At 33.1% G+C, this 25,226-nt stretch overlaps 1 protein-coding gene across 3 annotated transcripts in view; it reads left to right on the forward strand.

Moving 5' to 3' along the window:
• Nucleotides 1-25,226, forward strand: part of LOC106622153 (uncharacterized) — a 737,325-nt gene that overhangs the window by 657,992 nt on the left and 54,107 nt on the right. Inside the window, exon 17 of one of the 3 annotated variants that reach the window (XM_070112915.1) lies at nt 3,188-3,202. The exons of the other annotated variants lie outside the window; for them this stretch is intronic. The gene's annotated coding sequence lies outside the window, so the exon portion shown is untranslated. Of the gene's footprint in view, nt 1-3,187; nt 3,203-25,226 lie in introns of those variants that run through there. 3 annotated transcript variants of the gene reach the window in all.

Here is a 25,226-nt window from a genome sequence, read left to right on the forward strand (position 1 = left end):
CTTCAACGACATTTGTTTCAAGTTCTTCCATGATTTCGGGGTCAAAAGTTCCATCTTCGTTAATGTCGCTCTGATATGGTAGAGCATTGAGACAAGCGTGCCCATTACATTGGCCACAAGCTAAAGAGCATTGCAAGCCCGCTATCCTGCATCCGCATCGCGAACCACAACCTCTCTTGCAGTTGCAGAAAATTGTATTTAGCAAATGTTCTGGAGCAGGTGGTAAAATTGTCATGATAGGCTCCAGAAAATCGTTTCGCATTGCCCAACCCCATACCTGGGGTTCCAAATCATGCCCTAACCAAGTTTGAACTTGATAATATACACGTTCGAAATGTTGATGAGCAGCTGCACTTGTTGGTGGAATATTTGAAAGCTGCACGGGCTTATTAAGTTTTGTAGACTTGACGTAATGCATATAACGAAGATGATCGAGACTTTTCACAGATTTCGAAGCATTATAGACTGCCAATAAGGTTTGAGTTCCACTCTCTAATAATCTCTGGGCCGAACAATTTTCTTCCTCAAATGCTGCAGCTAGTTCATCCAAATTGGTCAATTTCTCAAAAACTTTTTTTCCCTTTTTAAAAAGCGCAGAAGTTGTGTCACATCCACTTAATGCGTGCAGAAATAAAATATGTGTTTTGGAATGAGGATAATTATCAAAACTTTTAGTCGAGTATATCTCCGTTTTTACATTGCCTTTCCCAACTTTTTTAAAGAAAATTTCTTGTTCGTAAGACAGTGTACGCCCAATTAAAATGATGAGTAAATCAATATCTTGTCCTATTATTTACAAATTTACAGATTTTAAAGAAGATGCACTTAATTATTTTCTAATTAAAATGTCATTAGTGTTAATGGGAATATAATTATAGTAAGATTTAAGTTTTTCCCTTCATTATTTTTTAATTTTAGGAAACGGTGATCAGTATTATTGAATAGATAAAGATTTAAGGCATGAAGAAAATAATAAAATATAATATAATAGTTAATAAAAATTGACAAATATTTATAATCATTGATTTATCGATAGTTCATCAACTATATATGGCGCGTTTTTGATCGGAGGCACCGGTTGACCTGAAGTGATGCTGTGACCGCGCGTATGAAAAATTTTTTTAAACAAAATTTGTAGAGAATTTTGTATTCTACAATATTGATAATAAATACCAATAGCAAAAAACCCATAGGAAATGAGATATTTAAAAAGAAAGCGCAAAAAACCGATTTTTGTGACCTTTGACCTTGAAATTTCATAGTTGCCAAACCTACCATATGTAGGTTTTGAGACAACTTTTAGGGTGTCAATATACAAGTATTTACAGACTTACAGCTGGGTATCTACTATTTTGCTTTTTGCGAGTTGAACGATCGCAGGCAAGGAGGGATTGGGGCGCACTGCCACATAATGATTTCAGATATATATTTTGTTTATCGAATTTAGTTTAAAAACGATTATAGGTATGAATTTATGTGTATTTATATTTTTACGTTTATTATTATTATATTACAAAAAAAAGTCATAAATGCATCAGTATTTTTCAATACTCATTAAGCAACATATTAATATATTATGAACCCTCACTTGACACGCCTCTGTGTACGGTGGCAAGCCAACAAAATAACAACGAGTTCGCGCGGACATTGTGTTGTTGAAAAAAACCAAATGACGATTTTGTCGACAAATATACATACATTTGAGCTCGCATACATATTGACGCCGAATTTTGCATATCGTGGCGGAGTTGACAAAATTTGTTTCAAGGGACAATTTTACGAAATTCGAGTCGGCCATGTTGTCTCGTTTGACCTTTTTGCAGTGGTTTGCTATTGAAACTTGACTTATGCTCTTTTGAAATATTGTGATTACCGATTGAGATGCATTTCCATAGCGTCGTATTTAGATAAAATGGGCTAAATCGACAAGATTAGAATATATAGAAGTAGTTAATGATTTCATATGAATGGCAATTTAATATAAACTTTATAATTTAATGCCATAAATAGCGCATAATATGAAAAAAATTAAAATAATATCTCAAATCGCTAAGAGGTCATGTTGCCAATTCTCCTTTCAGATATATATTTTATTTATCGAATTTATTTTAAAAACGATTATAGGTATGAATTTATTGGTATATATATTTTGACGTGTCTAATAATTATATTACGTCAATAAGTCATTAATGCATTAGTATTTTTCAATACAAGTAAGCAACATATTAATACAATATATTAAGAGTCCTCACTTGACACGCCTCTGTGCATGGTGGCAAGCCAACGAAATAACGGCGAGTTCGCGCGGACATTGTGTTGTTGAAAAAAACCAAATGACGATTTTGTCGACAAACATACATATATACATATGAGCTCGTATACATATTGACGCCGAATTTTGCGCATCGTGGCGGAGTTGACAAAATTTGTTTCAATCGACAATTTTACGACAATGTCGATCGGCTATGTTGTCTCGTTTGTCCTTTTTGCAGTGGTTTGCTATTGAAAGTGACTTATGCTCTTTTGAAATGCTACGATTAACGATTGGTCTGCATTTTCATAGCGTCGTATTTAGATAAAATGGGCTAAATCGACAAACTATAAAAGATTGATAATAAGTAAACATATACAAGCACTATATGTAGTTTGCCTAGAATATGTAGAAGTAATAAAGGATTTCATATAAACGGCAATTTTACATAAATTTTATAATTTAAAACCATATGTAGTATAATATATGAAAATCAAAAAACAAAAATATTGAATCGGCAATGACCCAAGTTGCCATTTTTCTCTTCTGGAGTGAACATCAGAAAATTCGTCAACTTCTGATTTTTAGTATCACCATGAAGAAGCAGCTTTTGGGCAACTTGTAGAATACGCGCGTTCTTATGAATGAATTTATTGTTTGTGTTATTTGAATACGTAGAATTATTTATGAATGAATTTGTTCTTTTTGTAATTATGAATATATGGCATATTGAAGAGCATATGACGTTTGCACATACAAACAGACCGTGACATATTCACGTATTCATGTATGTAGATATGCATATGCATGAATGAATTTGTTCTTCTTGTAATTATAAATATATGTCATATTGAATTGTTTGTAAGTACACAAGTCATAGCACATATAAACACACCGTGGCAATTCACGTATTTATGTATGAATTTCTATTTTTAGCTGCTTTGTGCAAACGAAGTGAACAATAACTGGTGGTCAAATCAAAAAATTGTATACTTACCTTAGTATGTATTATCAAAACCTCAAATATTTAACGAATTAAATGCAGATAAATTAATTTTTATTTATTTATATTTTATTAATTAATTTATTATTTAATTAAAATAATAATAAAATATACTTATAGGTATTTCTTAATTATATTATATTAATCTAAATAAAAATCTGAAATGGAAAAATAGAAAACACTGAAAAAAAAAATGCATATCAGTAATTTTGTTATTTAAATTGTGACGATAAAACAAAAAAATATTTTTAATTGCACACGATTTGCGAATTTGCCTCCTCTTCTACCACAAATTCCCACACGATTTTTTCTATTTACATAGATTTAATTAATAATTCACTGTTTTATAAAACTAGGTTCATGTGCAATAAAACTAGAAAAACTACAGTACAACTAAAACTAATTATAACTAATTTCTACATATATTTTAAATACATTTGTAACTATATACAAAACTACTTAAACCTTTTAAACTAAACTTATTTACACCTAAAAATATATAAAGAAGAGTTGAAAATGGAAGAACTGAATGTGGAAGAAAAATTTATAAAATATTAATAAATTTGTATTAAATATGTATGTATATGATACATCACTTACACAAAAATACACACCTAATAGTTGCCTTCAATCAATGGAATTTTAGTTTAAAATAATGCACCACCTATTTCTTATTTATGTTATTTTTTAGTTTACGATTTTTTAGGCGTTGCGCATTATCTTGCTACTTTTCTTCAGCCAGCCATTTCACTTTTTTATACAACAACACTGTAACTAAGGACTTCAACAGTTGTTGTCGGTGGTCCAAGCATTCGCCAGCTTCTAAAAACTATTCTGGAAAAACGTTGTTAGTGCTATCATCTATGGCATCCTCGACGAACTCCATAGTAATGCGCATATTTTCCGAATAGCTCTTCATACCACTTCATCTGTATCCGACAAATTTCAAAAACTCTGTCAGTCGGAATGATTAGTCGCAGATCGGTGCAATCTTTATAGTTTTTAGAGCGTATTAACGACTCGGAGTGCTTATTTAAATCTCCTTGAGTCTTCAACAGCTCTTTTGCACAGTTATCGCATCTGGACTTGGAGAGAAGTTTTTGGTATATCGAGTATCCAGTGTAATACCGCTGTACTTGAAGTTCCCCAGTATTTTCTTCGGTTTCTGCAAAGTGCTTATCGGGAATGTCAACTACATCAACGGCATGTTGCTCGGAATCATCGAGGGAGTTATGATCTTCCTCGCTGATATTCCAATCAAAATTCAGGTCGTCATCGTCTTCGCAGTTTGAGCCTTTATTATTAAATCTGCGTCTCAATATTTTCATTGAGATAAGACGAGCGACTATGAATTGAATATCATAGGCCGATGGATGGGTATTTACCCCCTGACTAGCCCTAATTTTATAAAAAAGTTTTCTAGCGCGTCTTGGTTTAGTTTTCCTAACAACATAAATTTGACATCTTTGTGATTATCAAAGATTTATTTCGATAAATTCATCATTGCTGTCAGGGTTATGATAAACCCTGAAAAGCATTGAGTATTTATATTGTTAGGAACCTGGATATGCGAAATGAACTGCAGGTGGTCCTTCAGCCTATCAAACTTTGCCGAAGTGTTTCGCCAAATGGGACACCTGAACGGGTTCTTGCTGTGGAGCACCTTACAATCAAGCTCATCGAACAAGTCGTTCATACGTTTAACCAACATTTGTGTTGCTTTGACGCATTTCAATATACATGCATTCGTGCTCAATAATCCCTGCCTGAATGCCATGTCGATGCCAGCTGCTACTGATTTGCTGAGCACCTGTGTAGCTCTAGAAACGCTCAATTTCTCGAAGTTATTGGGATATATGTGGGAGGATGTCAACTTCGGACATATTTTAAAATGATGACTTACACTATCGATTGCATACAGCTTCCTTATAACCTTGAAGCTAACTATGCCATCGATAGTTTTTAAGTCGTGCTTTAATAAATTATTCCTAACTGACTTAGTCAAATGGCAATAGTCATATAGGCAATGAACTTTTTTACCATTGATTATAACATATGGTTCGGATTTTGTAACTTTTAAATTACTATATAATCGGACATTCACCGGACCTTGATCACAAATGATCGCTTTTACATTGAGTCCTATCATTTCCAGGACTTCAATGTTTTTCTTCAATATTACATCTAAATCTACTGCGGACAGCCCTCCTTTTGCCACATAATACGAAATTACGTATTTCCAATTAGCTGCTATAGCTTTCGCCATGAAAAAGCAGCATTTGTCGGCAATATTTAATTCCCTATTTCCATCTCCCTTGTCAACGAAACCATACTTACTTTTGTTATAAACGAGATAATTCAAATATTTTTTCTTTCAAAATCCTATTCTCCTCCCTGAGCGCATTCATGCGTTCATTTTGCTTAAGGGCATTCTGCTGATAAGCCCGCACAATCCGAGCACAAGATTCGCGGTCACATTTTGAGGAATCGAGGTTGAAGGAAACACTTTCTTGTTTACGCTTCACCTGGAGATCCGAATATAATTCGAATTCCTCAAAACTTAAATCCTCCCCCGCTATCTGATTCCTACATGAATATTGCCGTTTAATAGGCAGAAGGACCCTGTTTGAAGAAAAGCTACTGGAACTACCTGCATTTTCGTAAAAAAATAGTTTATGCTTCGGGATAGCTCCTTCCTTAAGTCTATTATTTGTGACATAATTTGCATCAAAATGACAGTCACAAATAAACAATTTTTTACGGTCGGAGTATGTTGCACTTATTTTTAATGCTAAAACCCAGCTGTTGAAGGCAATCTCATCTCCGGGGAATGAAAAACTTATTTTTTTTTCATTCGATGGACATCCCTCAACGCAGCAGGTTCGTCTATCCGTTTTCGATTGTGGAACAATATCAATCGAATTTCCTATCATATTAATATATATTTAATATATGTATTAACATAATTTATATATAAGATACTACTTCTATTAATAACAATAATATAATATATACGTACTTAGTTAAACTAATTAATAATATTTTATGTTTATATACATACTGTGAATATACACAAAATGTCATTCGAAATGAATGCCCCCAACAGCAAACAAAACGAATACATAAACCATACATATACTTAAACCCCGATAGGCACATATGCATACATGTACATACATACAATACATACGTGCATATATGCTGTATCAATATAAAAAATCACCGCAAAAATATTATTATATTCAAATGTGTTACTTACCAAGAGTTAGTGTGGGTACAGCTCCAATCTTCAATTTTTTAGCCCCCATTGCATTATCTATGAAATGCGCAGCACAAACAAACGTGTTTGAGAGGGCTATGGTAAGATTGTCGAACCCCAAGTTTCGCCTCCATATACATAAGTGCAATTTGTTAATTTTTCGGCCAAATGAACAAATTGCACTTTTTACTATCGTTGTAACACTCGCGCATACTACATTTACACACTCGCGGCACTTTTTTCTCTTTCAATTTGAATATTTTCTCAGTTAACACCCATTCAAGTCATTAGAAATTTATCCAACAGGTACATCAATAAAGATGAATAGAGAAGGAGCAAATGTTAGCTGTACTAAAATGTTAATTACGATGAGGGAACATCGAAAACGCGAAAGTTCGAAAATAAAATGCCACCACACATATCAGGGAACGCAACGAACTACATCACTCTATCAGAGAATGTTGATGAATAGAGAAGGAGCAAACGTTAACTGAAATCTTTTTGAGTACTAATTTGTAATTCCACATGAGGGAATATCGAAAAATATAACTTCGAAAAAGAAAAATACACCACACAATGTGCGAAATGCTATAAATAGACACAACGAATATTCCTATATGAAAAATCGTTGCGCATACCTATTTAGATTTATGTTTTCAATTTCTATGATATGACAAATTTATAATTATGAAAAGCCTTTTGAATTAAAAAGGAGGATTACTGGCAAAAACCCCAGAATTCATAATAAAATAACCTTTGATATGCAATTTTTCCAACTTTTGTATATGCGTTGCGTAAGCAATATACTTATTAAGCAAATGATAATAATAAAACTGTGGCTAAGCGGTCCCGTTTCCATTTATATAGTGGCTTAAGTCGTAGGCGTGAAGGAGTTAAGCTCAATCCGAATACGAGCATATACGTTCGATTGGTAAAATACATAAATTTAAAATTGTATTTAATTTTTTTATTTTATTAATTGGAATTAATTAACATATCTCAATTCAATTACTTAAAAGCATATTTTACTTTCAGAGATAATTAAAATATTTCAGGAAAATATGTTCATATGTTTAGGTTTATTAAATATTTCCTTATTATGCGTATTTACACAAATGTGATAATCACACATACATTCTTAAATACACGTACGCAGATGCTTGCTTCTTCTTGCCCCGCACAAGCAATGACTTTTGTCCGCACTTTTTGCACTTTGCGAGTTGAACGATCGCAGGCAAGGAGGGATTGGGGCGCACTGCCACATAATTATTTCAGATATATATTTTATTTTTCGAATTTAGTTTAAAAACGATTATAGGTATGAATTTATGTGTATTTATAGATATATATAATATATATTATATAACGAAAATAATTCATAATTGCATCAGTATTTTTCAATACAAATTAAGCAACATAATAATATACTAAGAGTCCTCAGTTAGAACGCCTCTGTGTATAGTGGCAAGCCAACGAAATAACGGCGAGTTCGCGCAGACATTGTGTTGTTGAAAGTAACCAAATGACGATTTTGTCGACAAACATACATATATACATATGAGCTCGCATACATATTGACGCCGAATTTTGCGCATCGTGGCGGAGTTGACAAAATTTTTTTCACTCGACAATGTCGATCGGCTATGTTGTCTCGTTTGTCCTTTTTGCAGGGCTTTGCTGTTGAAAATTGACTTATGCTCTTTTGAAATGCTACGATTAACGATTGGTCTGCATTTTCATAACGTCGTTTTTAGATAAAATGGGCTAAATCGACAAACTATAAAAGAATGATAATAAGTAAACATATACAAGCACTATATGTAGTTTGCCTTGAATATATAGAAGTAATAAAGGATTTCATATAAATGGCAATTTTACATAAATTTTATAATTTAAAACCATATGTAGTAGAATATAACAAAAATATTAAATCGGCAATGACCCAAGTTGCCATTTTTCTCTTCTGGAGTAAACATCAGAAAATTTTTCAACTTCTGATTTTTAGTATCACCATGAAGAAGCAGCTTTTGGGCAACTTGTAGAATATGCGCGTTCTTATGAATGAATTTGTTGTTGGTGTTAGTAGAATGCGTAGATATATGAATGAATTTGTTGTTGGTGTTATTTGAATGCGTAGATATATGTATGAATGAATTTGTTCTTTTTGTATGAATATATGGCATATTGAAGAGCATATGACGTGTGTACATACAAACAGACCTTGACATATTCACGTTTTTATGTATGTACTTAGATATGGATATGCATGAATGAATTTTTTCTTCTTGTAATTATGAATACAAGTATATGGCATATTGAATTGTTTGTATGTATACAAGTCATAGTGCATACAAACAGACCGTGGCAATTCATCAATACTATTTTTAGCTGCTTTGTACAAACGAAGTGAACACTAACTGGTGGTCAAATCAAAAAATTTTATACTTACCTATGTATTATCAAAACCTCAAATATTTAACGAATTAAATGAAGATAAATTATTTTTTATTTATTTATATTTTATTAATTAATTTATTATTTAATTAAAATAATAATAATATATACTTATAGGTATTTCTTAATTATATTATATTAATCTAAATAAAAATCTGATATGGAAAAATAGAAAACACTGAAAATAAAAAAAAAACAAATGCATATAAGTAATTTCGTTATTTAAATTGTAACGATAAAACAAAAAAATATTTTTAATTGCACACGATTTGCGAATTTGCCTCCTCTTCTACCACAAAATTAAATATATAAAATATTTAAAAATTTATAAAATATTAATAAATTTGTATTAAATATGTATGTATATGATACATCACTTACACAAAAAAACACACCTAATAGTTGCCTTCAATCAATGAAATATTAATTTAAAATAAGTGCACCATAATACCTATTTCTTATTTATGTAATTTTTTTAGTTTACGATTTTTTAGGCGTTGCGCATTATCTTGCTACTTTTCTTCAGCCAGCCATTTCACTTTTTTATACAACAACACTGTAACTAAGGACTTCAACAGTTGTTGTCGGTGATCCAAGCATTCGCCAGCTTCTAAAAACCATTCTGGAAAAACGATTTTAGTGCTATCATCTATGGCATCCTCGACGAACTCCATAGTAATGCGCATATTTTCCGAATAGCTCTTCATACCACTTCATCTCTATTCGACAAATTTCAAAAACTCTGTCAGTCGGAATGATTAGTCGCAGATCGGTGCAATCTTTATAGTTTTTAGAGCGTATTAACGACTCGGAGTGCTTATTTAAATCTCCTTGAGTCTTCAACAGCTCTTTTGCACAGTTATCGCATCTGGACTTGGAGAGAAGTTTTTGGTATATCGAGTATCCAGTGTAATACCGCTGTACTTGAAGTTCCCCAGTATTTTCTTCGGTTTCTGCAAAGTGCTTATCGGGAATGTCAACTACATCAACGGCATGTTGCTCGGAATCATCGAGGGAGTTATGATCTTCCTCGCTGATATTCCAATCAAAATTCAGGTCGTCATCGTCTTCGCAGTTTGAGCCTTTATTATTAAATCTGCGTCTCAATATTTTCATTGAGATAAGACGAGCGACTATGAATTGAATATCATAGGCCGATGGATGGGTATTTACCCCCTGACTAGCCCTAATTTTATAAAAAAGTTTTCTAGCGCGTCTTGGTTTAGTTTTCCTAACAACATAAATTTGACATCTTTGTGATTATCAAAGATTTATTTCGATAAATTCATCATTGCTGTCAGGGTTATGATAAACCCTGAAAAGCATTGAGTATTTATATTGTTAGGAACCTGGATATGCGAAATGAACTGCAGGTGGTCCTTCAGCCTATCAAACTTTGCCGAAGTGTTTCGCCAAATGGGACACCTGAACGGATTCTTGCTGTGGAGCACCTTACAATCAAGCTCATTGAACAAGTCGTTCATACGTTTTACCAACATTTGTGTCGCTTTGACGCATTTCAATATACATGCATCCGTGCTCAATAATCCCTGCCTGAATGCCATGTCGATGCCAGCTGCTACTGATTTGCTGAGCACCTGTGTAGCTCTAGAAACGCTCATTTTCTCGAAGTTATTGGGATATATGTGGGAGGATGTCAACTTCGGACATATTTTAAAATGATGACTTACACTATCGATTGCATACAGCTTCCTTATAACCTTGAAGCTAACTATGCCATCGATAGTTTTTAAGTCGTGCTTTAATAAATTATTCCTAACTGACTTAATCAAATGGCAATAGTCATATAGGCAATGAACATTTTTATCATTGATTATAACATATGGTTCGGATTTTGTAACTTTTAAATTACTATATAATCGGACATTCACCGGACCTTGATCACAAATGATCGCTTTTACATTGAGTCCTATCATTTTCAAGACTTCAATGTTTTTCTTCAATATTACATCTAAATCTACTGCGGACAGCCCTCCTTTTGCCACATAATACGAAATTACGTATTTCCAATTAGCTGCTATAGCTTTCGCCATGAAAAAGCAGCATTTGTTGGCAATATTTAATTCCCTATTTCCATCTCCCTTGTCAACGAAACCATCCTTACTTTTGTTATAAACGAGATAATTCAAATATTTTTTCTTTCAAAATCCTATTCTCCTCCCTGAGCGCATTCATGCGTTCATTTTGCTTAAGGGCATTCTGCTGATAAGCCCGCACAATCCGAGCACAAGATTCGCGGTCACATTTTGAGGAATCGAGGTTGAAGGAAACACTTTCTTGTTTACGCTTCACCTGGAGATCCGAATATAATTCGAATTCCTCAAAACTTAAATCTTCCCCCGCTATCTGATTCCTACATGAATATCGCCGTTTATTAGGCAGAAGGACCCTGTTTGAAGAAAAGCTACTGGAACTACCTGCATTTTCGTAAAAAAATAGTTTATGCTTCGGGATAGCTCCTTCCTTAAGTCTATTATTTGTGACATAATTTGCATCAAAATAACAGTCACAAATAAACAATTTTTTACGGTCGGAGTATGTTGCACTTATTTTTAATGCTAAAACCCAGCTGTTGAAGGCAATCTCATCTCCGGGGAATGAAAAACTTATTTTTTTTTCATTCGATGGACATCCCTCAACGCAGCAGGTTCGTCTATCCGTTTTCGATTGAGGAACAATATCAATCGAATTTCCTATCATATTAATATATATTTAATATATGTATTAACATAATTTATATATAAGATACTACTTCTATTAATAACAATAATATAATATATACGTACTTAGTTAAACTAATTAATAATATTTTATGTTTATATACATACTGTGAATATACACAAAATGTCATTCGAAATGAATGCCCCCAACAGCAAACAAAACGAATACATAAACCATACATATACATAAACCCCGATAGGCACATATACATACAAGTACATACATACAATACATACGTGCATATATGCTATATCAATATAAAAAATCACCGAAAAAATATTATTATATTCAAATTTGTTACTTACCAAGATTTAGTGTGGGTACAGCTCCAATCTTCAATTTTTTAGCCCCCATTGCATTATCTATGAAATGCGCAGCACAAACAAACGTGTTTGAGAGGGCTATGGTAAGATTGTCGAACCCCAAGTTTCGCCTCCATATACATAAGTGCAATTTGTTAATTTTTCGGCCAAATGAACAAATTGCACTTTTTACTATCGTTGTAACACTCGCGCATACTACATTTACGCACTCGCGGCATTTTTATAATTTTTTTAATTAAAATTAAAACCGATTTAAAATTTTATTTTATTTTATTTCCGTTTGGAATTTCGTTTTTCTCTTTTAAATCTTTCTCTTTCAATTTGAATATTTTCTCAGTTAACACCCATTCAAGTCATTAGAAATTTATCCAACAGGTACATCAATAAAGATGAATAGAGAAGGAGCAAATGTTAGCTGTACTAAAATGTTAATTACGATGAGGGAACATCGAAAACGCGAAAGTTCGAAAATAAAATGCCACCACACATATCAGGGAACGCAACGAACTACATCACTCTATCAGAGAATGTTGATGAATTGAGAAGGAGCAAACGTTAACTGAAATCTTTTTGAGTACTAATTTGTAATTCCACATGAGGGAACATCGAAAAATATAACTTCGAAAAAGAAAAATACACCACACAATGTGCGAAATGCTATAAATAGACCCAACGAATATTCCTATATGAAAAATCGTTGCGCATACCTATTTAGATTTATGTTTTCAATTTCTATGATATGACAAATTTATAATTATGAAAAGCCTTTTGAATTAAAAAGGAGGATTACTGGCAAAAACCCCAGAATTCATAATAAAATAACCTTTGATATGCAATTTTTCTAACTATTGTATATGCGTTGCGTAAGCAATATACTTATTAAGCAAATGATAATAATAAAACTGTGGCTAAGCGGTCCCGTTTCCATTTATATAGTGGCTTAAGTCGTAGGCGTGAAGGAGTTAAGCTCAATCCGAATACGAGCATATACGTTCGATTGGTAAAATACATAAATTTAAAATTGTATTTAATTTTTTTATTTTATTAATTGGAATTAATTAACATATCTCAATTCAATTACTTAAAAGCATATTTTACTTTCAGAGATAATTAAAATATTTCAGGAAAATATGTTCATATGTTTAGGTTTATTGAATATTTCCTTATTATGCGTATTTACTCAAATGTGATAATCACACATACATTCTTAAATACACGTACGCAGATGCTTGCTTCTTCTTGCCCCGCACAAGCAATGACTTTTGTCCGCACTTTTTGCACTTTGCGAGTTGAACGATCGCAGGCAAGGAGGGATTGGGGCGCACTGCCACATAATTATATTTCAGATATATATTTTATTTTTCGAATTTAGTTTAAAAACGATTATAGGTATGAATTTATGTGTATTTATAGATATATATAATATATATTATATTACGAAAATAATTCATAATTGCATCAGTATTTTTCAATACAAATTAAGCAACATAATAATATACTAAGAGTCCTCAGTTAGAACGCTTCTGTGTATAGTGGCAAGCCAACGAAATAACGGCGAGTTCGCGCAGACATTGTGTTGTTGAAAGTAACCAAATGACGATTTTGTCGACAAACATACATATATACATATGAGCTCGCATACATGCTGACGCCGAATTTTGCGCATCGTGGCGGAGTTGACAAAATTTTTTTCACTCGACAATGTCGATCGGCTATGCTGTCTCGTTTGTCCTTTTTGCAGGGCTTTGCTGTTGAAAATTGACTTATGCTCTTTTGAAATGCTACGATTAACGATTGGTCTGCATTTTCATAACGTCGTTTTTAGATAAAATGGGCTAAATCGACAAACTATAAAAGAATGATAATAAGTAAACATATACAAGCACTATATGTAGTTTGCCTTGAATATATAGAAGTAATAAAGGATTTCATATAAATGGCAATTTTACGTAAATTTTATAATTTAAAACCATATGTAGTAGAATATATGAAAATTAAATAACAAAAATATTAAATCAGCAATGACCCAAGTTGCCATTTTTCTCTTCTGGAGTAAACATCAGAAAATTTTTCAACTTCTGATTTTTAGTATCACCATGAAGAAGCAGCTTTTGGGCAACTTGTAGAATATGCGCGTTCTTATGAATGAATTTGTTGTTGGTGTTAGTAGAATGCGTAGATATATGAATGAATTTGTTGTTGGTGTTATTTGAATGCGTAGATATATGTATGAATGAATTTGTTCTTTTTGTATGAATATATGGCTTATTGAAGAGCATATGACGTGTGTACATACAAACAGACCTTGACATATTCACGTTTTTATGTATGTACTTAGATATGGATATGCATGAATGAATTTTTTCTTCTTGTAATTATGAATACAAGTATATGGCATATTGAATTGTTTGTATGTATACAAGTCATAGTGCATACAAACAGACCGTGGCAATTCATCAATACTATTTTTAGCTGCTTTGTACAAACGAAGTGAACACTAACTGGTGGTCAAATCAAAAAATTTTATACTTACCTATGTATTATCAAAACCTCAAATATTTAACGAATTAAATGCAGATAAATTAATTTTTATTTATTTATATTTTATTAATTAATTTATTATTTAATTAAAATAATAATAATATATACTTATAGGTATTTCTTAATTATATTATATTAATCTAAATAAAAATCTGAAATGGAAAAATAGAAAACACTGAAAATAAAAAAAAAACAAATGCATATAAGTAATTTTGTTATTTAAATTGTAACGATAAAACAAAAAAATATTTTTAATTGCACACGATTTGCGAATTTGCCTCCTCTTCTACCACAAAATTAAATATATAAAATATTTAAAAATTTATAAAATATTAATAAATTTGTATTAAATATGTATGTATATGATACATCACTTACACAAAAAAACACACCTAATAGTTGCCTTCAATCAATGGAATTTTAGTTTAAAATAAGTGCACCATAATACCTATTTCTTATTTATGTAATTTTTATACTCTCGCAACCTGTTGCTACAGAGTATAATAGTTTTGTTCACCTAACGGTTGTTTGTATCACCTAAAACTAATCGAGTTAGATATAGGGTTATATATATATAAATGATCAGGATGAAGAGACGAGTTGAAATCCGGGTGACTGTCTGTCCGTCCGTCCGTCTGTCCGTCCGTCTGTCCGTCCGTCTGTCCGTCCGTCTGTCCGTCTGTCCGTCCGTCCGTGCAAGCTCTAACTTGAGTAAAAATTGAGATATCTTTATGAAACTTGGTAGACATGTTTCATGGTACCGTGAGACGGTTGGTATTGCAGATGGGCGTAATCGGACCACTGCCACGCCCACAAAACGCCATTAATCAAAAACAAATAACTTGCCATAACTAAGCTCCGCAATAAGATACAAGACTGTTATTTGGTACACAGGATCACATTAGGGAGGGGCATCTGCAGTTAAAATTTTTTTTAAAAAAATGGGCGTGGTCCCGCCTCTAATAGGTTTAATGTGCATATCTCCTAAACCGCTAATGCTATAATAACAAAATTCACTGGAGGAAAATATTTTTAGCACTTCTATTGACGGTGCGAAAATAGTTGAAATCGGGTGGCAACTCCGCCCACTCCCCATATAACGGTACTGTTAAAAACTACTAAAAGCGCGATAAATCAAGCACTAAACACGCCAGAGTCATTAAATTTTATCTCTGGGATGGTATCAGATGACTTTATAGGAACCGCGTTCAAAATTAGACAGTGGGCGTGGCACAGCCCACTTTTAGGTGAAAACCCATATCTTGAGATCTGCTTAACCGATTTCAACCAAATTCGGTGCATAACGTTTTTTTCATGTTTCTATGTCACAGTGCAAAAATGGGCGAAATCGGACTACAACCACGCCTACTTTCCATATAACACCATTTTAAATTCCATCTGATTATTTCACTTTCCACTATGCAAATCAGGCAACAATGACTGTATCGGGATAAAACTTTGCGTGAATAATGCGATTAAAGTATGCCACCTTGTGGCCAAAAATTGTCTAAATCGAACCAAAACTGTTTAAGCCCCTAAGTACTAAATATGTGGACCCCAGTGCCTATAGTTGACCTTCTACCGAAAATATCAGCCAATCCACAAAGAAATCTCAAACGAGTATACTATTTGACTTTGCGAGAGTATAAAATGTTCGGTTACATCCGAACTTAGCCCTTCCTTACTTGTTTAGTTTACGATTTTTTAGGCGTTGCGCATTATCTTGCTACTTTTCTTCAGCCAGCCATTTCACTTTTTTATACAACAACACTGTAACTAAGGACTTCAACAGTTGTTGTCGGTGGTCCAAGTATTCGCCAGCTTCTAAAAACCATTCTGGAAAAACGTTTTTAGTGCTATCATCTATGGCATCCTCGACGAACTCCATAGTAATGCGCATATTTTCCGAATAGCTCTTCATACCACTTCATCTGTATTCGACAAATTTCAAAAACTCTGTCAGTCGGAATGATTAGTCGCAAATCGGTGCAATCTTTATAGTTTTTAGAGCGTATTAACGACTCGGAGTGCTTATTTAAATCTCCTTGAGTCTTCAACAGCTCTTTTGCACAGTTATCGCATCTGGACTTGGAGAGAAGTTTTTGGTATATCGAGTATCCAGTGTAATACCGCTAAGTTCCCCAGTATTTTCTTCGGTTTCTGCAAAGTGCTTATCGGGAATGTCAACTACATCAACGGCATGTTGCTCGGAATCATCGAGGGAGTTATGATCTTCCTCGCTGATATTCCAATCAAAATTCAGGTCGTCATCGTCTTCGCAGTTTGAGCCTTTATTATTAAATCTGCGTCTCAATATTTTCATTGAGATAAGACGAGCGACTATGAATTGAATATCATAGGCCGATGGATGGGTATTTACCCCCTGACTAGCCCTAATTTTATAAAAAAGTTTTCTAGCGCGTCTTGGTTTAGTTTTCCTAACAACATAAATTTGACATCTTTGTGATTATCAAAGATTTATTTCGATAAATTCATCATTGCTGTCAGGGTTATGATAAACCCTGAAAAGCATTGAGTATTTATATTGTTAGGAACCTGGATATGCGAAATGAACTGCAGGTGGTCCTTCAGCCTATCAAACTTTGCCGAAGTGTTTCGCCAAATGGGACACCTGAACGGGTTCTTGCTGTGGAGCACCTTACAATCAAGCTCATCGAACAAGTCGTTCATACGTTTTACCAACATTTGTGTCGCTTTGACGCATTTCAATATACATGCATCCGTGCCAAATAATCCCTGCGTGAACGCCATGTCGATGCCAGCTGCTACTGATTTGCTGAGCACCTGTGTAGCTCTAGAAACGCTCATTTTCTCGAAGTTATTGGGATATATGTGGGAGGATGTCAACTTCGGACATATTTTAAAATGATGACTTACACTATCGATTGCATACAGCTTCCTTATAACCTTGAAGCTAACTATGCCATCGATAGTTTTTAAGTCATGCTTTAATAAATTATTCCTAACTGACTTAATCAAATGGCAATAGTCATATAGGCAATGAACATTTTTACCATTGATTATAACATATGGTTTGGATTTTGTAACTTTTAAATTACTATATAATCGGACATTCACCGGACCTTGATCACAAATGATCGCTTTTACATTGAGTCCTATCATTTCCAAGACTTCAATGTTTTTCTTCAATATTACATCTAAATCTACTGCGGACAGCCCTCCTTTTGCCACATAATACGAAATTACGTATTTCCAATTAGCTGCTATAGCTTTCGTTATGAAAAAGCAGCATTTGTCGGCAATATTTAATTCCCTATTTCCGTCTCCCTTGTCAACCATCCTTACTTTTGTTATAAACGAGATCTTTTGTAATTGTAATATCATCGAATATAATTACATAGATCCGTTCGTGTTCGGACATTTGCACATTTTTCAAATTACCTAAACTCTAGGATCACTCCCTGCCACGACATATCTAATTGGGAGCGCAGTAGAGATTTTGGATGTGGCAGCACAAACTGAAGATCATACCTCAAGAAGTTATATGCCTTCGTTGACACATAAATATTATTTTGCGCTAAATTTTTTTGATCTTCAGTGCATGTATTGAGTGTACTGACAATCATCCTAGCAAAATTTATTGCATCCTCAGTAGCATCTTTGGATGCAATAATTGTCCTATTCTCTAATTCAAATATTTTTTCTTTCAAAATCCTATTCTCCTGCCTGAGCGCATTCATGCGTTCATTTTGCTTAAGGGCATTCTGCTGATAAGCCCGAACAATCCGAGCACAAGATTCGCGGTCATATTTTGAGGAATCGAGGTTGAAGGAAACACTTTCTTGTTCACGCTTCACCTGGAGATCCGAATATAATTCGAATTCCTCAAAACTTAAATCTTCCCCCGCTATCTGATTCCTACATGAATATTGCCGTTTAATAGGCAGAAGGACCCTGTTTGAAGAAAAGCTACTGGAACTACCTGCATTTTCGTAAAAAAATAGTTTATGCTTCGGGATAGCTCCTTCCTGAAGTCTATTATTTGTGACATAATTTGCATCAAAATGACAGTCACAAATAAACAATTTTTTACGGTCGGAATATGTTGCACTTATTTTTAATGCTAAAACCCAGCTGTTGAAGGCAATCTCATCTCCGGGGAATGAAAAAATTATTTTTTTTTCATTTGATGGACATCCCTCAACGCAGCAGGTTCGTCTATCCGTTTTCGATTGAGAAACAATATCAATCGAATTTCCTATCATATTAATATATATTTAATATATGTATTAACATAATTTATATATAAGATACTACTTCTATTAATAACAATAATATAATATATACGTACTTAGTTAAACTAATTAATAATATTTTATGTTTATATACATACTGTGAATATACACAAAATGTCATTCGAAATGAATGCCCCCAACAGCAAACAAAACGAATACATAAACCATACATATACATAAACCCCGATAGGCACATATACATACAAGTACATACATACAATACATACGTGCATATATGCTATATCAATATAAAAAATCACCGCAAAAATATTATTATATTCAAATTTGTTACTTACCAAGATTTAGTGTGGGTACAGCTCCAATCTTCAATTTTTTAGCCCCCATTGCATTATCTATGAAATGCGCAGCACAAACAAACGTGTTTGAAAGGGGTTATGGTAAGATTGTCGAACCCCAAGTTTCGCCTCCATATACATAAGTGCAATTTGTTAATTTTTCGGCCAAATGAACAAATTGCACTTTTTACTATCGTTGTAACACTCGCGCATACTACATTTACGCACTCGCGGCATTTTTATAATTTTTTTAATTAAAATTAAAACCGATTTAAAATTTTATTTTATTTTATTTCCGTTTGGAATTTCGTTTCTCTCTTTTAAATCTTTCTCTTTCAATTTGAATATTTTCTCAGTTAACACCCATTCAAGTCATTAAAAATTTATCCAACAGGTACATCAATAAAGATGAATAGAGAAGGAGCAAATGTTAGCTGTACTAAAATGTTAATTACGATGAGGGAACATCGAAAACGCGAAAGTTCGAAAATAAAATGCCACCACACATATCAGGGTACGCAACGAACTACATCACTCTATAAGCAAAATGTATATACATATGTACATATGCACAGATGTTCTTTGGTATGCGCATAAACAAAAATTTAAATAATAAAAAGGAAAATAATTGACTTCTGACAAGAAAATATAGATAATGAGGGAAATAATATGAAAATATAATTAAAATATCATTTAATAAGAAAGGGTTATAAAAATAAAAAAGAGTATATAAAAATATCCGATAGGATTTAAACTTAGGCAAAATATTTCACATTGCAATAAGGAAGTGTGCTATACAAGCAACACCACTCACGATATTAGAGCAATTTTGTCTAATCTGTGAACTCAAACAACTATTGTTGTTTACTTGCTTCAAATGTTCATATGTGAATATTCTTGAAATTGCCTTCCTTTATTCGCATGTCCAAATATATTTGCATATATGTACACATATTGTACATACATATGTACCTCAATATGTCTTTCGCAAAAAATCAAACATTCGCGCAAGTGAGAAAAAAACGTAGACGCACCATCATCGGCCAATAATATTCAAGCGAACTCACGGCATATTTTCTAAGCATTTCATATTACAACGATAACAAATTCATTCATAAGGAACGTGCGTCTGCTTCAAAGCGAAGTGCGTTCGTTTATGAATATGTACTGCGCTCTTGTTTCTGTGCGCCTGGTCAACCACATTTGGTTTTCATATAGAATTCCTACCGCAAATGAATGAAATTGAATTTTGAATGTCTTCAGTAAAATTGAAGAAGTTTCAATTTTACAACTGATCCTACCATTCCCCTCGCATTTGTATTTTTCCCACAAGCGCCTACTCGCAACGATGCTAAAAATCAGAAATTGAAGAATTTGTCTGATGTTCCTTTCAGAAAGGAGAATTGGCAACATGACCTATTAGCGAGTTTAAATAATATTTATATTTTTGCATATTATGCACTATATATGGCATTAAATTAAAAAATTTATATAAAATTGCCATTCATAAGAAATCTTTAACTACTTCTATATATTCTATGCACACTGCATATAGTACTTTTACATGTTTACTTATTTCATAGTTTGTCGATTTAGCCCATTTTATCTAAAAACGACGCTATGAAAGTGCAGACCAATCGTTAATCGTAGCATTTCAAAAAAGCATAAGTCACTTTCAATAGCAAACCACTGCAAAAAGGACAAACGAGACAATATAGCCGACCGAAATTGTCGTAAAATTGTCAATTCAAACAAATTTTGTCAACTCCGCCAAATGCGCAAAATTTGGCGTCAATATGTAAGCGAGCTCGTATGTATGTATGTATATATGTATGTTTGTCGACAAAGTCGTCATTTGGTTTTTTTCAATAACACAATGTCCGCGCGAACTCGCCGTTATTTCGTTGGCTTGCCTCCATGCACAGAGGCGTGTCAAGTGAGGGCTCATAATATATTAATATGTTGCTTAATTTGTATTGAAAAATTTTATGCATTAATGACTTATTGACGTAATATAATTAATAGACACGTAAAAATATAAATACCAATAAATTCATACCTATAATCGTTTTTAAAATAAATTCGATAGTTAAAATATATATCTGATATAATTATGTGGCAGTGCGCCCTAACCCCTTCTTGCCTGTGATCGTTCAACTCGCAAAAAGCAAAAAGTGTAGACAAAAGTTATTGCTTGTGCGGGGCAAGAAGAAGCAAGCATCAGCGTACGTGTACTTATGAATGTATGTGTGATTATCACATTTGTGTAAATACGCATAATAAGAGAATATGCAATAAACCCAAACATATGAACATATTTTACTGAAATATTTTTATCTCAGGAAGTAAAATATGCTATTAATGTAATTGAATTATGATATGCTGAGACTCCAATTAATAAAATAAAATCATTAAAATAAATTTAATTTACATGAGTTTTAAGATTCGAACTTATATGCTCGTATTCAGATTGTGCTTAACCCCTTCCCGCTTACGACCTCAGCCACCACAAAACTGGAAACGCGGCCGCTTAGCCATCGTTTTATTGTTATCCTTTGCTCAATAACCAATTGCTCACGCAACGCACATACATAAGTTGGAAAAATTGCCTATTAAACGTTTATTTTATTATGAATTCTGGGGTTTTTACCGATAATACAGATTTTTAATTCAGAAGGCTTTTCATAATTATAAATTTGTCATATCATAGTAATCGAAAACATAAATCTAAATAGGTATGCGCAACGATTTTTCATATAGGAATATTCGTTGTGTCTATTTATAGCATTTCGCACCTTGCGTGGTGTATTTTTCTTTTTCGAAGTTATATTTTTCGATGTTCCCTCATCTGGAATTACAAATTAGTACTCAAAAAGATTTCAGTTAACATTTGCTCCTTCTCTATTCATTTACATTCTCTGTTAATAGCTTATTTTACTTCCTGAGATCATTAAAATATTTCAAGAAAATATGTTCATATGTTTAGATTGATTGAATATTCCCTTATTATGCGTATTTACACAAATGTGATAATCAAACATAAATTCTTAAATACACATACGCTGATGCTTGCTTCTTCTTGCCCCGCACAAGCAATGACTTTTGCCAACACTTTTTGCTTTTTGCGAGAAGCAAATGGAACGATCACAAGCAAAAAGGCGTCAGGGGCGCACTGCCACATAATTATATCAGATATATATTTTATTTATCGAATTTATTTTAAAAACGGTTATAGGTATGAATTTATTTGTATTCATATTTTTACGTATATTATTACTATATTACGAAAATAAGTCATTAATGAATTAGTATTTTTCAATACAAGTAAGCAACATATTAATACAATATATTAAGAGTCCTCACTTGACACGCCTCTGTGCATGGTGGCAAGCCAACGAAATAACGGCGAGTTCGCGCAGACATTGTGTTGTTGAAAAAAACGAAAAGACGACTTTGTCGACAAACATACATATTTACATACATACATACGAGCTCGCTTACATATTGACACCGAATTGTGTAAATTGTCGCGGAGTTGACAAAATTTGTTTCAATCGACAATTTTACGACAATGTCGATCGGCTATGTTGTCTCGGTTGTCCATTTTGCAGGGTTTTGCTGTTGAAAATTGACTTATGCTCTTTTGAAATATTGCGATTACCGATTGGGCTGCATTTTCATAACGTCGTATTTAGATAAAATGGGCTAAATCGACAAACTATAAAAGATTGATAATAAGTAAACATATACAAGCACTATATGTAGTTTGCCTTGAATATATAGAAGTAATAAAGGATTTCATATAAACGGCAATTTTACATAAATTTTATAATTTAAAACCATATGTAGTATAATGTATGAAAATCAAAAAACAAAAATATTAAATCGGCAATGACCCAAGTTGCCATTTTTCTCTCCTGGAGTGAACATCAGAAAATTCTTCAACTTCTGATTTTTAGTATCACCATGAAGAAGCAGCTTTTGGGCAACTTGTAGAATACGCGCGTTCTTATGAATGAATTTATTATTGGTGTTATTTGAATGCGTAGAAATATGTATGAATGAATTTGTTCTTTTTGTAATTATGAATATATGGCATATTGAAGAGCATATGAAACAAAATGCATATAAGTAATTTTGTTATTTAAATTGTAACGATAAAACAAAAAAATATTTTTAATTGCACACGATTTGCGAATTTGCCTCCTCTTTTACCACAAATTCCCACACGATTTTTTCTATTTACATAGATTTAATCAATAATTCACTGTTTTATAAAACTAGGTTCATGTGCAATAAAATTAGAAAAACTACAGTACAACTAAAACTAATTATAACTAATTTCTACATATATTTTAAATACATTTTTAACTACATACAAAACTACTTAAACCTTCTAAACTAAACTTATTTACACCTGAAAATATATAAAGAAGAGCTGAAAATGGAAGAACATCTAAATGTGGAAGAAAAATTTATAAAATATTAATAAATTTGTATTAAATATGTATGTATATGATACATCACTTACACAAAAAAACACACCTAATAGTTGCCTTCAATCAATGGAATTTTAGTTTAAAATAAGTGCACCATAATACCTATTTCTTATTTATGTAATTTTTTTAGTATACGATTTTTTAGGCGTTGCGCATTATCTTGCTGCTTTTCTTCAGCCAGCCATTTCACATTTTTGTACAACAACACTGTAACTAAGGACTTCAACAGTTGTTGTCGGTGGTACAAGCATTCGCCAGCTTCTAAAAACCATTCTGGAAAAACGTTTTTAGTGCTATCATCTATGGCATCCTCGACGAACTCCATAGTAATGCGCATATTTTCCGAATAGCTCTTCATACCACTTCATCTGTATTCGACAAATTTCAAAAACTCTGTCAGTCGGAATGATTAGTCGCAGATCGGTGCAATCTTTATAGTTTTTAGAGCGTATTAACGACTCGGAGTGCTTATTTAAATCTCCTTGAGTCTTCAACAGCTCTTTTGCACAGTTATCGCATCTGGACTTGGAGAGAAGTTTTTGGTATATCGAGTATCCAGTGTAATACCGCTGTACTTGAAGTTCCCCAGTATTTTCTTCGGTTTCTGCAAAGTGCTTATCGGGAATGTCAACTACATCAACGGCATGTTGCTCGGAATCATCGAGGGAGTTATGATCTTCCTCGCTGATATTCCAATCAAAATTCAGGTCGTCATCGTCTTCGCAGTTTGAGCCTTTATTATTAAATCTGCGTCTCAATATTTTCATTGAGATAAGACGAGCGACTATGAATTGAATATCATAGGCCGATGGATGGGTATTTACCCCCTGACTAGCCCTAATTTTATAAAAAAGTTTTCTAGCGCGTCTTGGTTTAGTTTTCCTAACAACATAAATTTGACATCTTTGTGATTATCAAAGATTTATTTCGATAAATTCATCATTGCTGTCAGGGTTATGATAAACCCTGAAAAGCATTGAGTATTTATATTGTTAGGAACCTGGATATGCGAAATGAACTGCAGGTGGTCCTTCAGCCTATCAAACTTTGCCGAAGTGTTTCGCCAAATGGGACACCTGAACGGATTCTTGCTGTGGAGCACCTTACAATCAAGCTCATTGAACAAGTCGTTCATACGTTTTACCAACATTTGTGTCGCTTTGACGCATTTCAATATACATGCATCCGTGCCCAATAATCCCTGCCTGAATGCCATGTCGATGCCAGCTGCTACTGATTTGCTGAGCACCTGTGTAGCTCTAGAAACGCTCATTTTCTCGAAGTTATTGGGATATATGTGGGAGGATGTCAACTTCGGACATATTTTAAAATGATGACTTACACTATCGATTGCATACAGCTTCCTTATAACCTTGAAGCTAACTATGTCATCGATAGTTTTTAAGTCGTGCTTTAATAAATTATTCCTAACTGACTTAATCAAATGGCAATAGTCATATAGGCAATGAACTTTTTTACCATTGATTATAACATATGGTTCGGATTTTGTAACTTTTAAATTACTATATAATCGGACATTCACCGGACCTTGATCACAAATGATCGCTTTTACATTGAGTC

Source organism: Bactrocera oleae, chromosome 2 (genome assembly GCF_042242935.1).
Source record: "Bactrocera oleae isolate idBacOlea1 chromosome 2, idBacOlea1, whole genome shotgun sequence".
NCBI classification, from domain to species: Eukaryota; Metazoa; Arthropoda; class Insecta; order Diptera; family Tephritidae; genus Bactrocera; species Bactrocera oleae.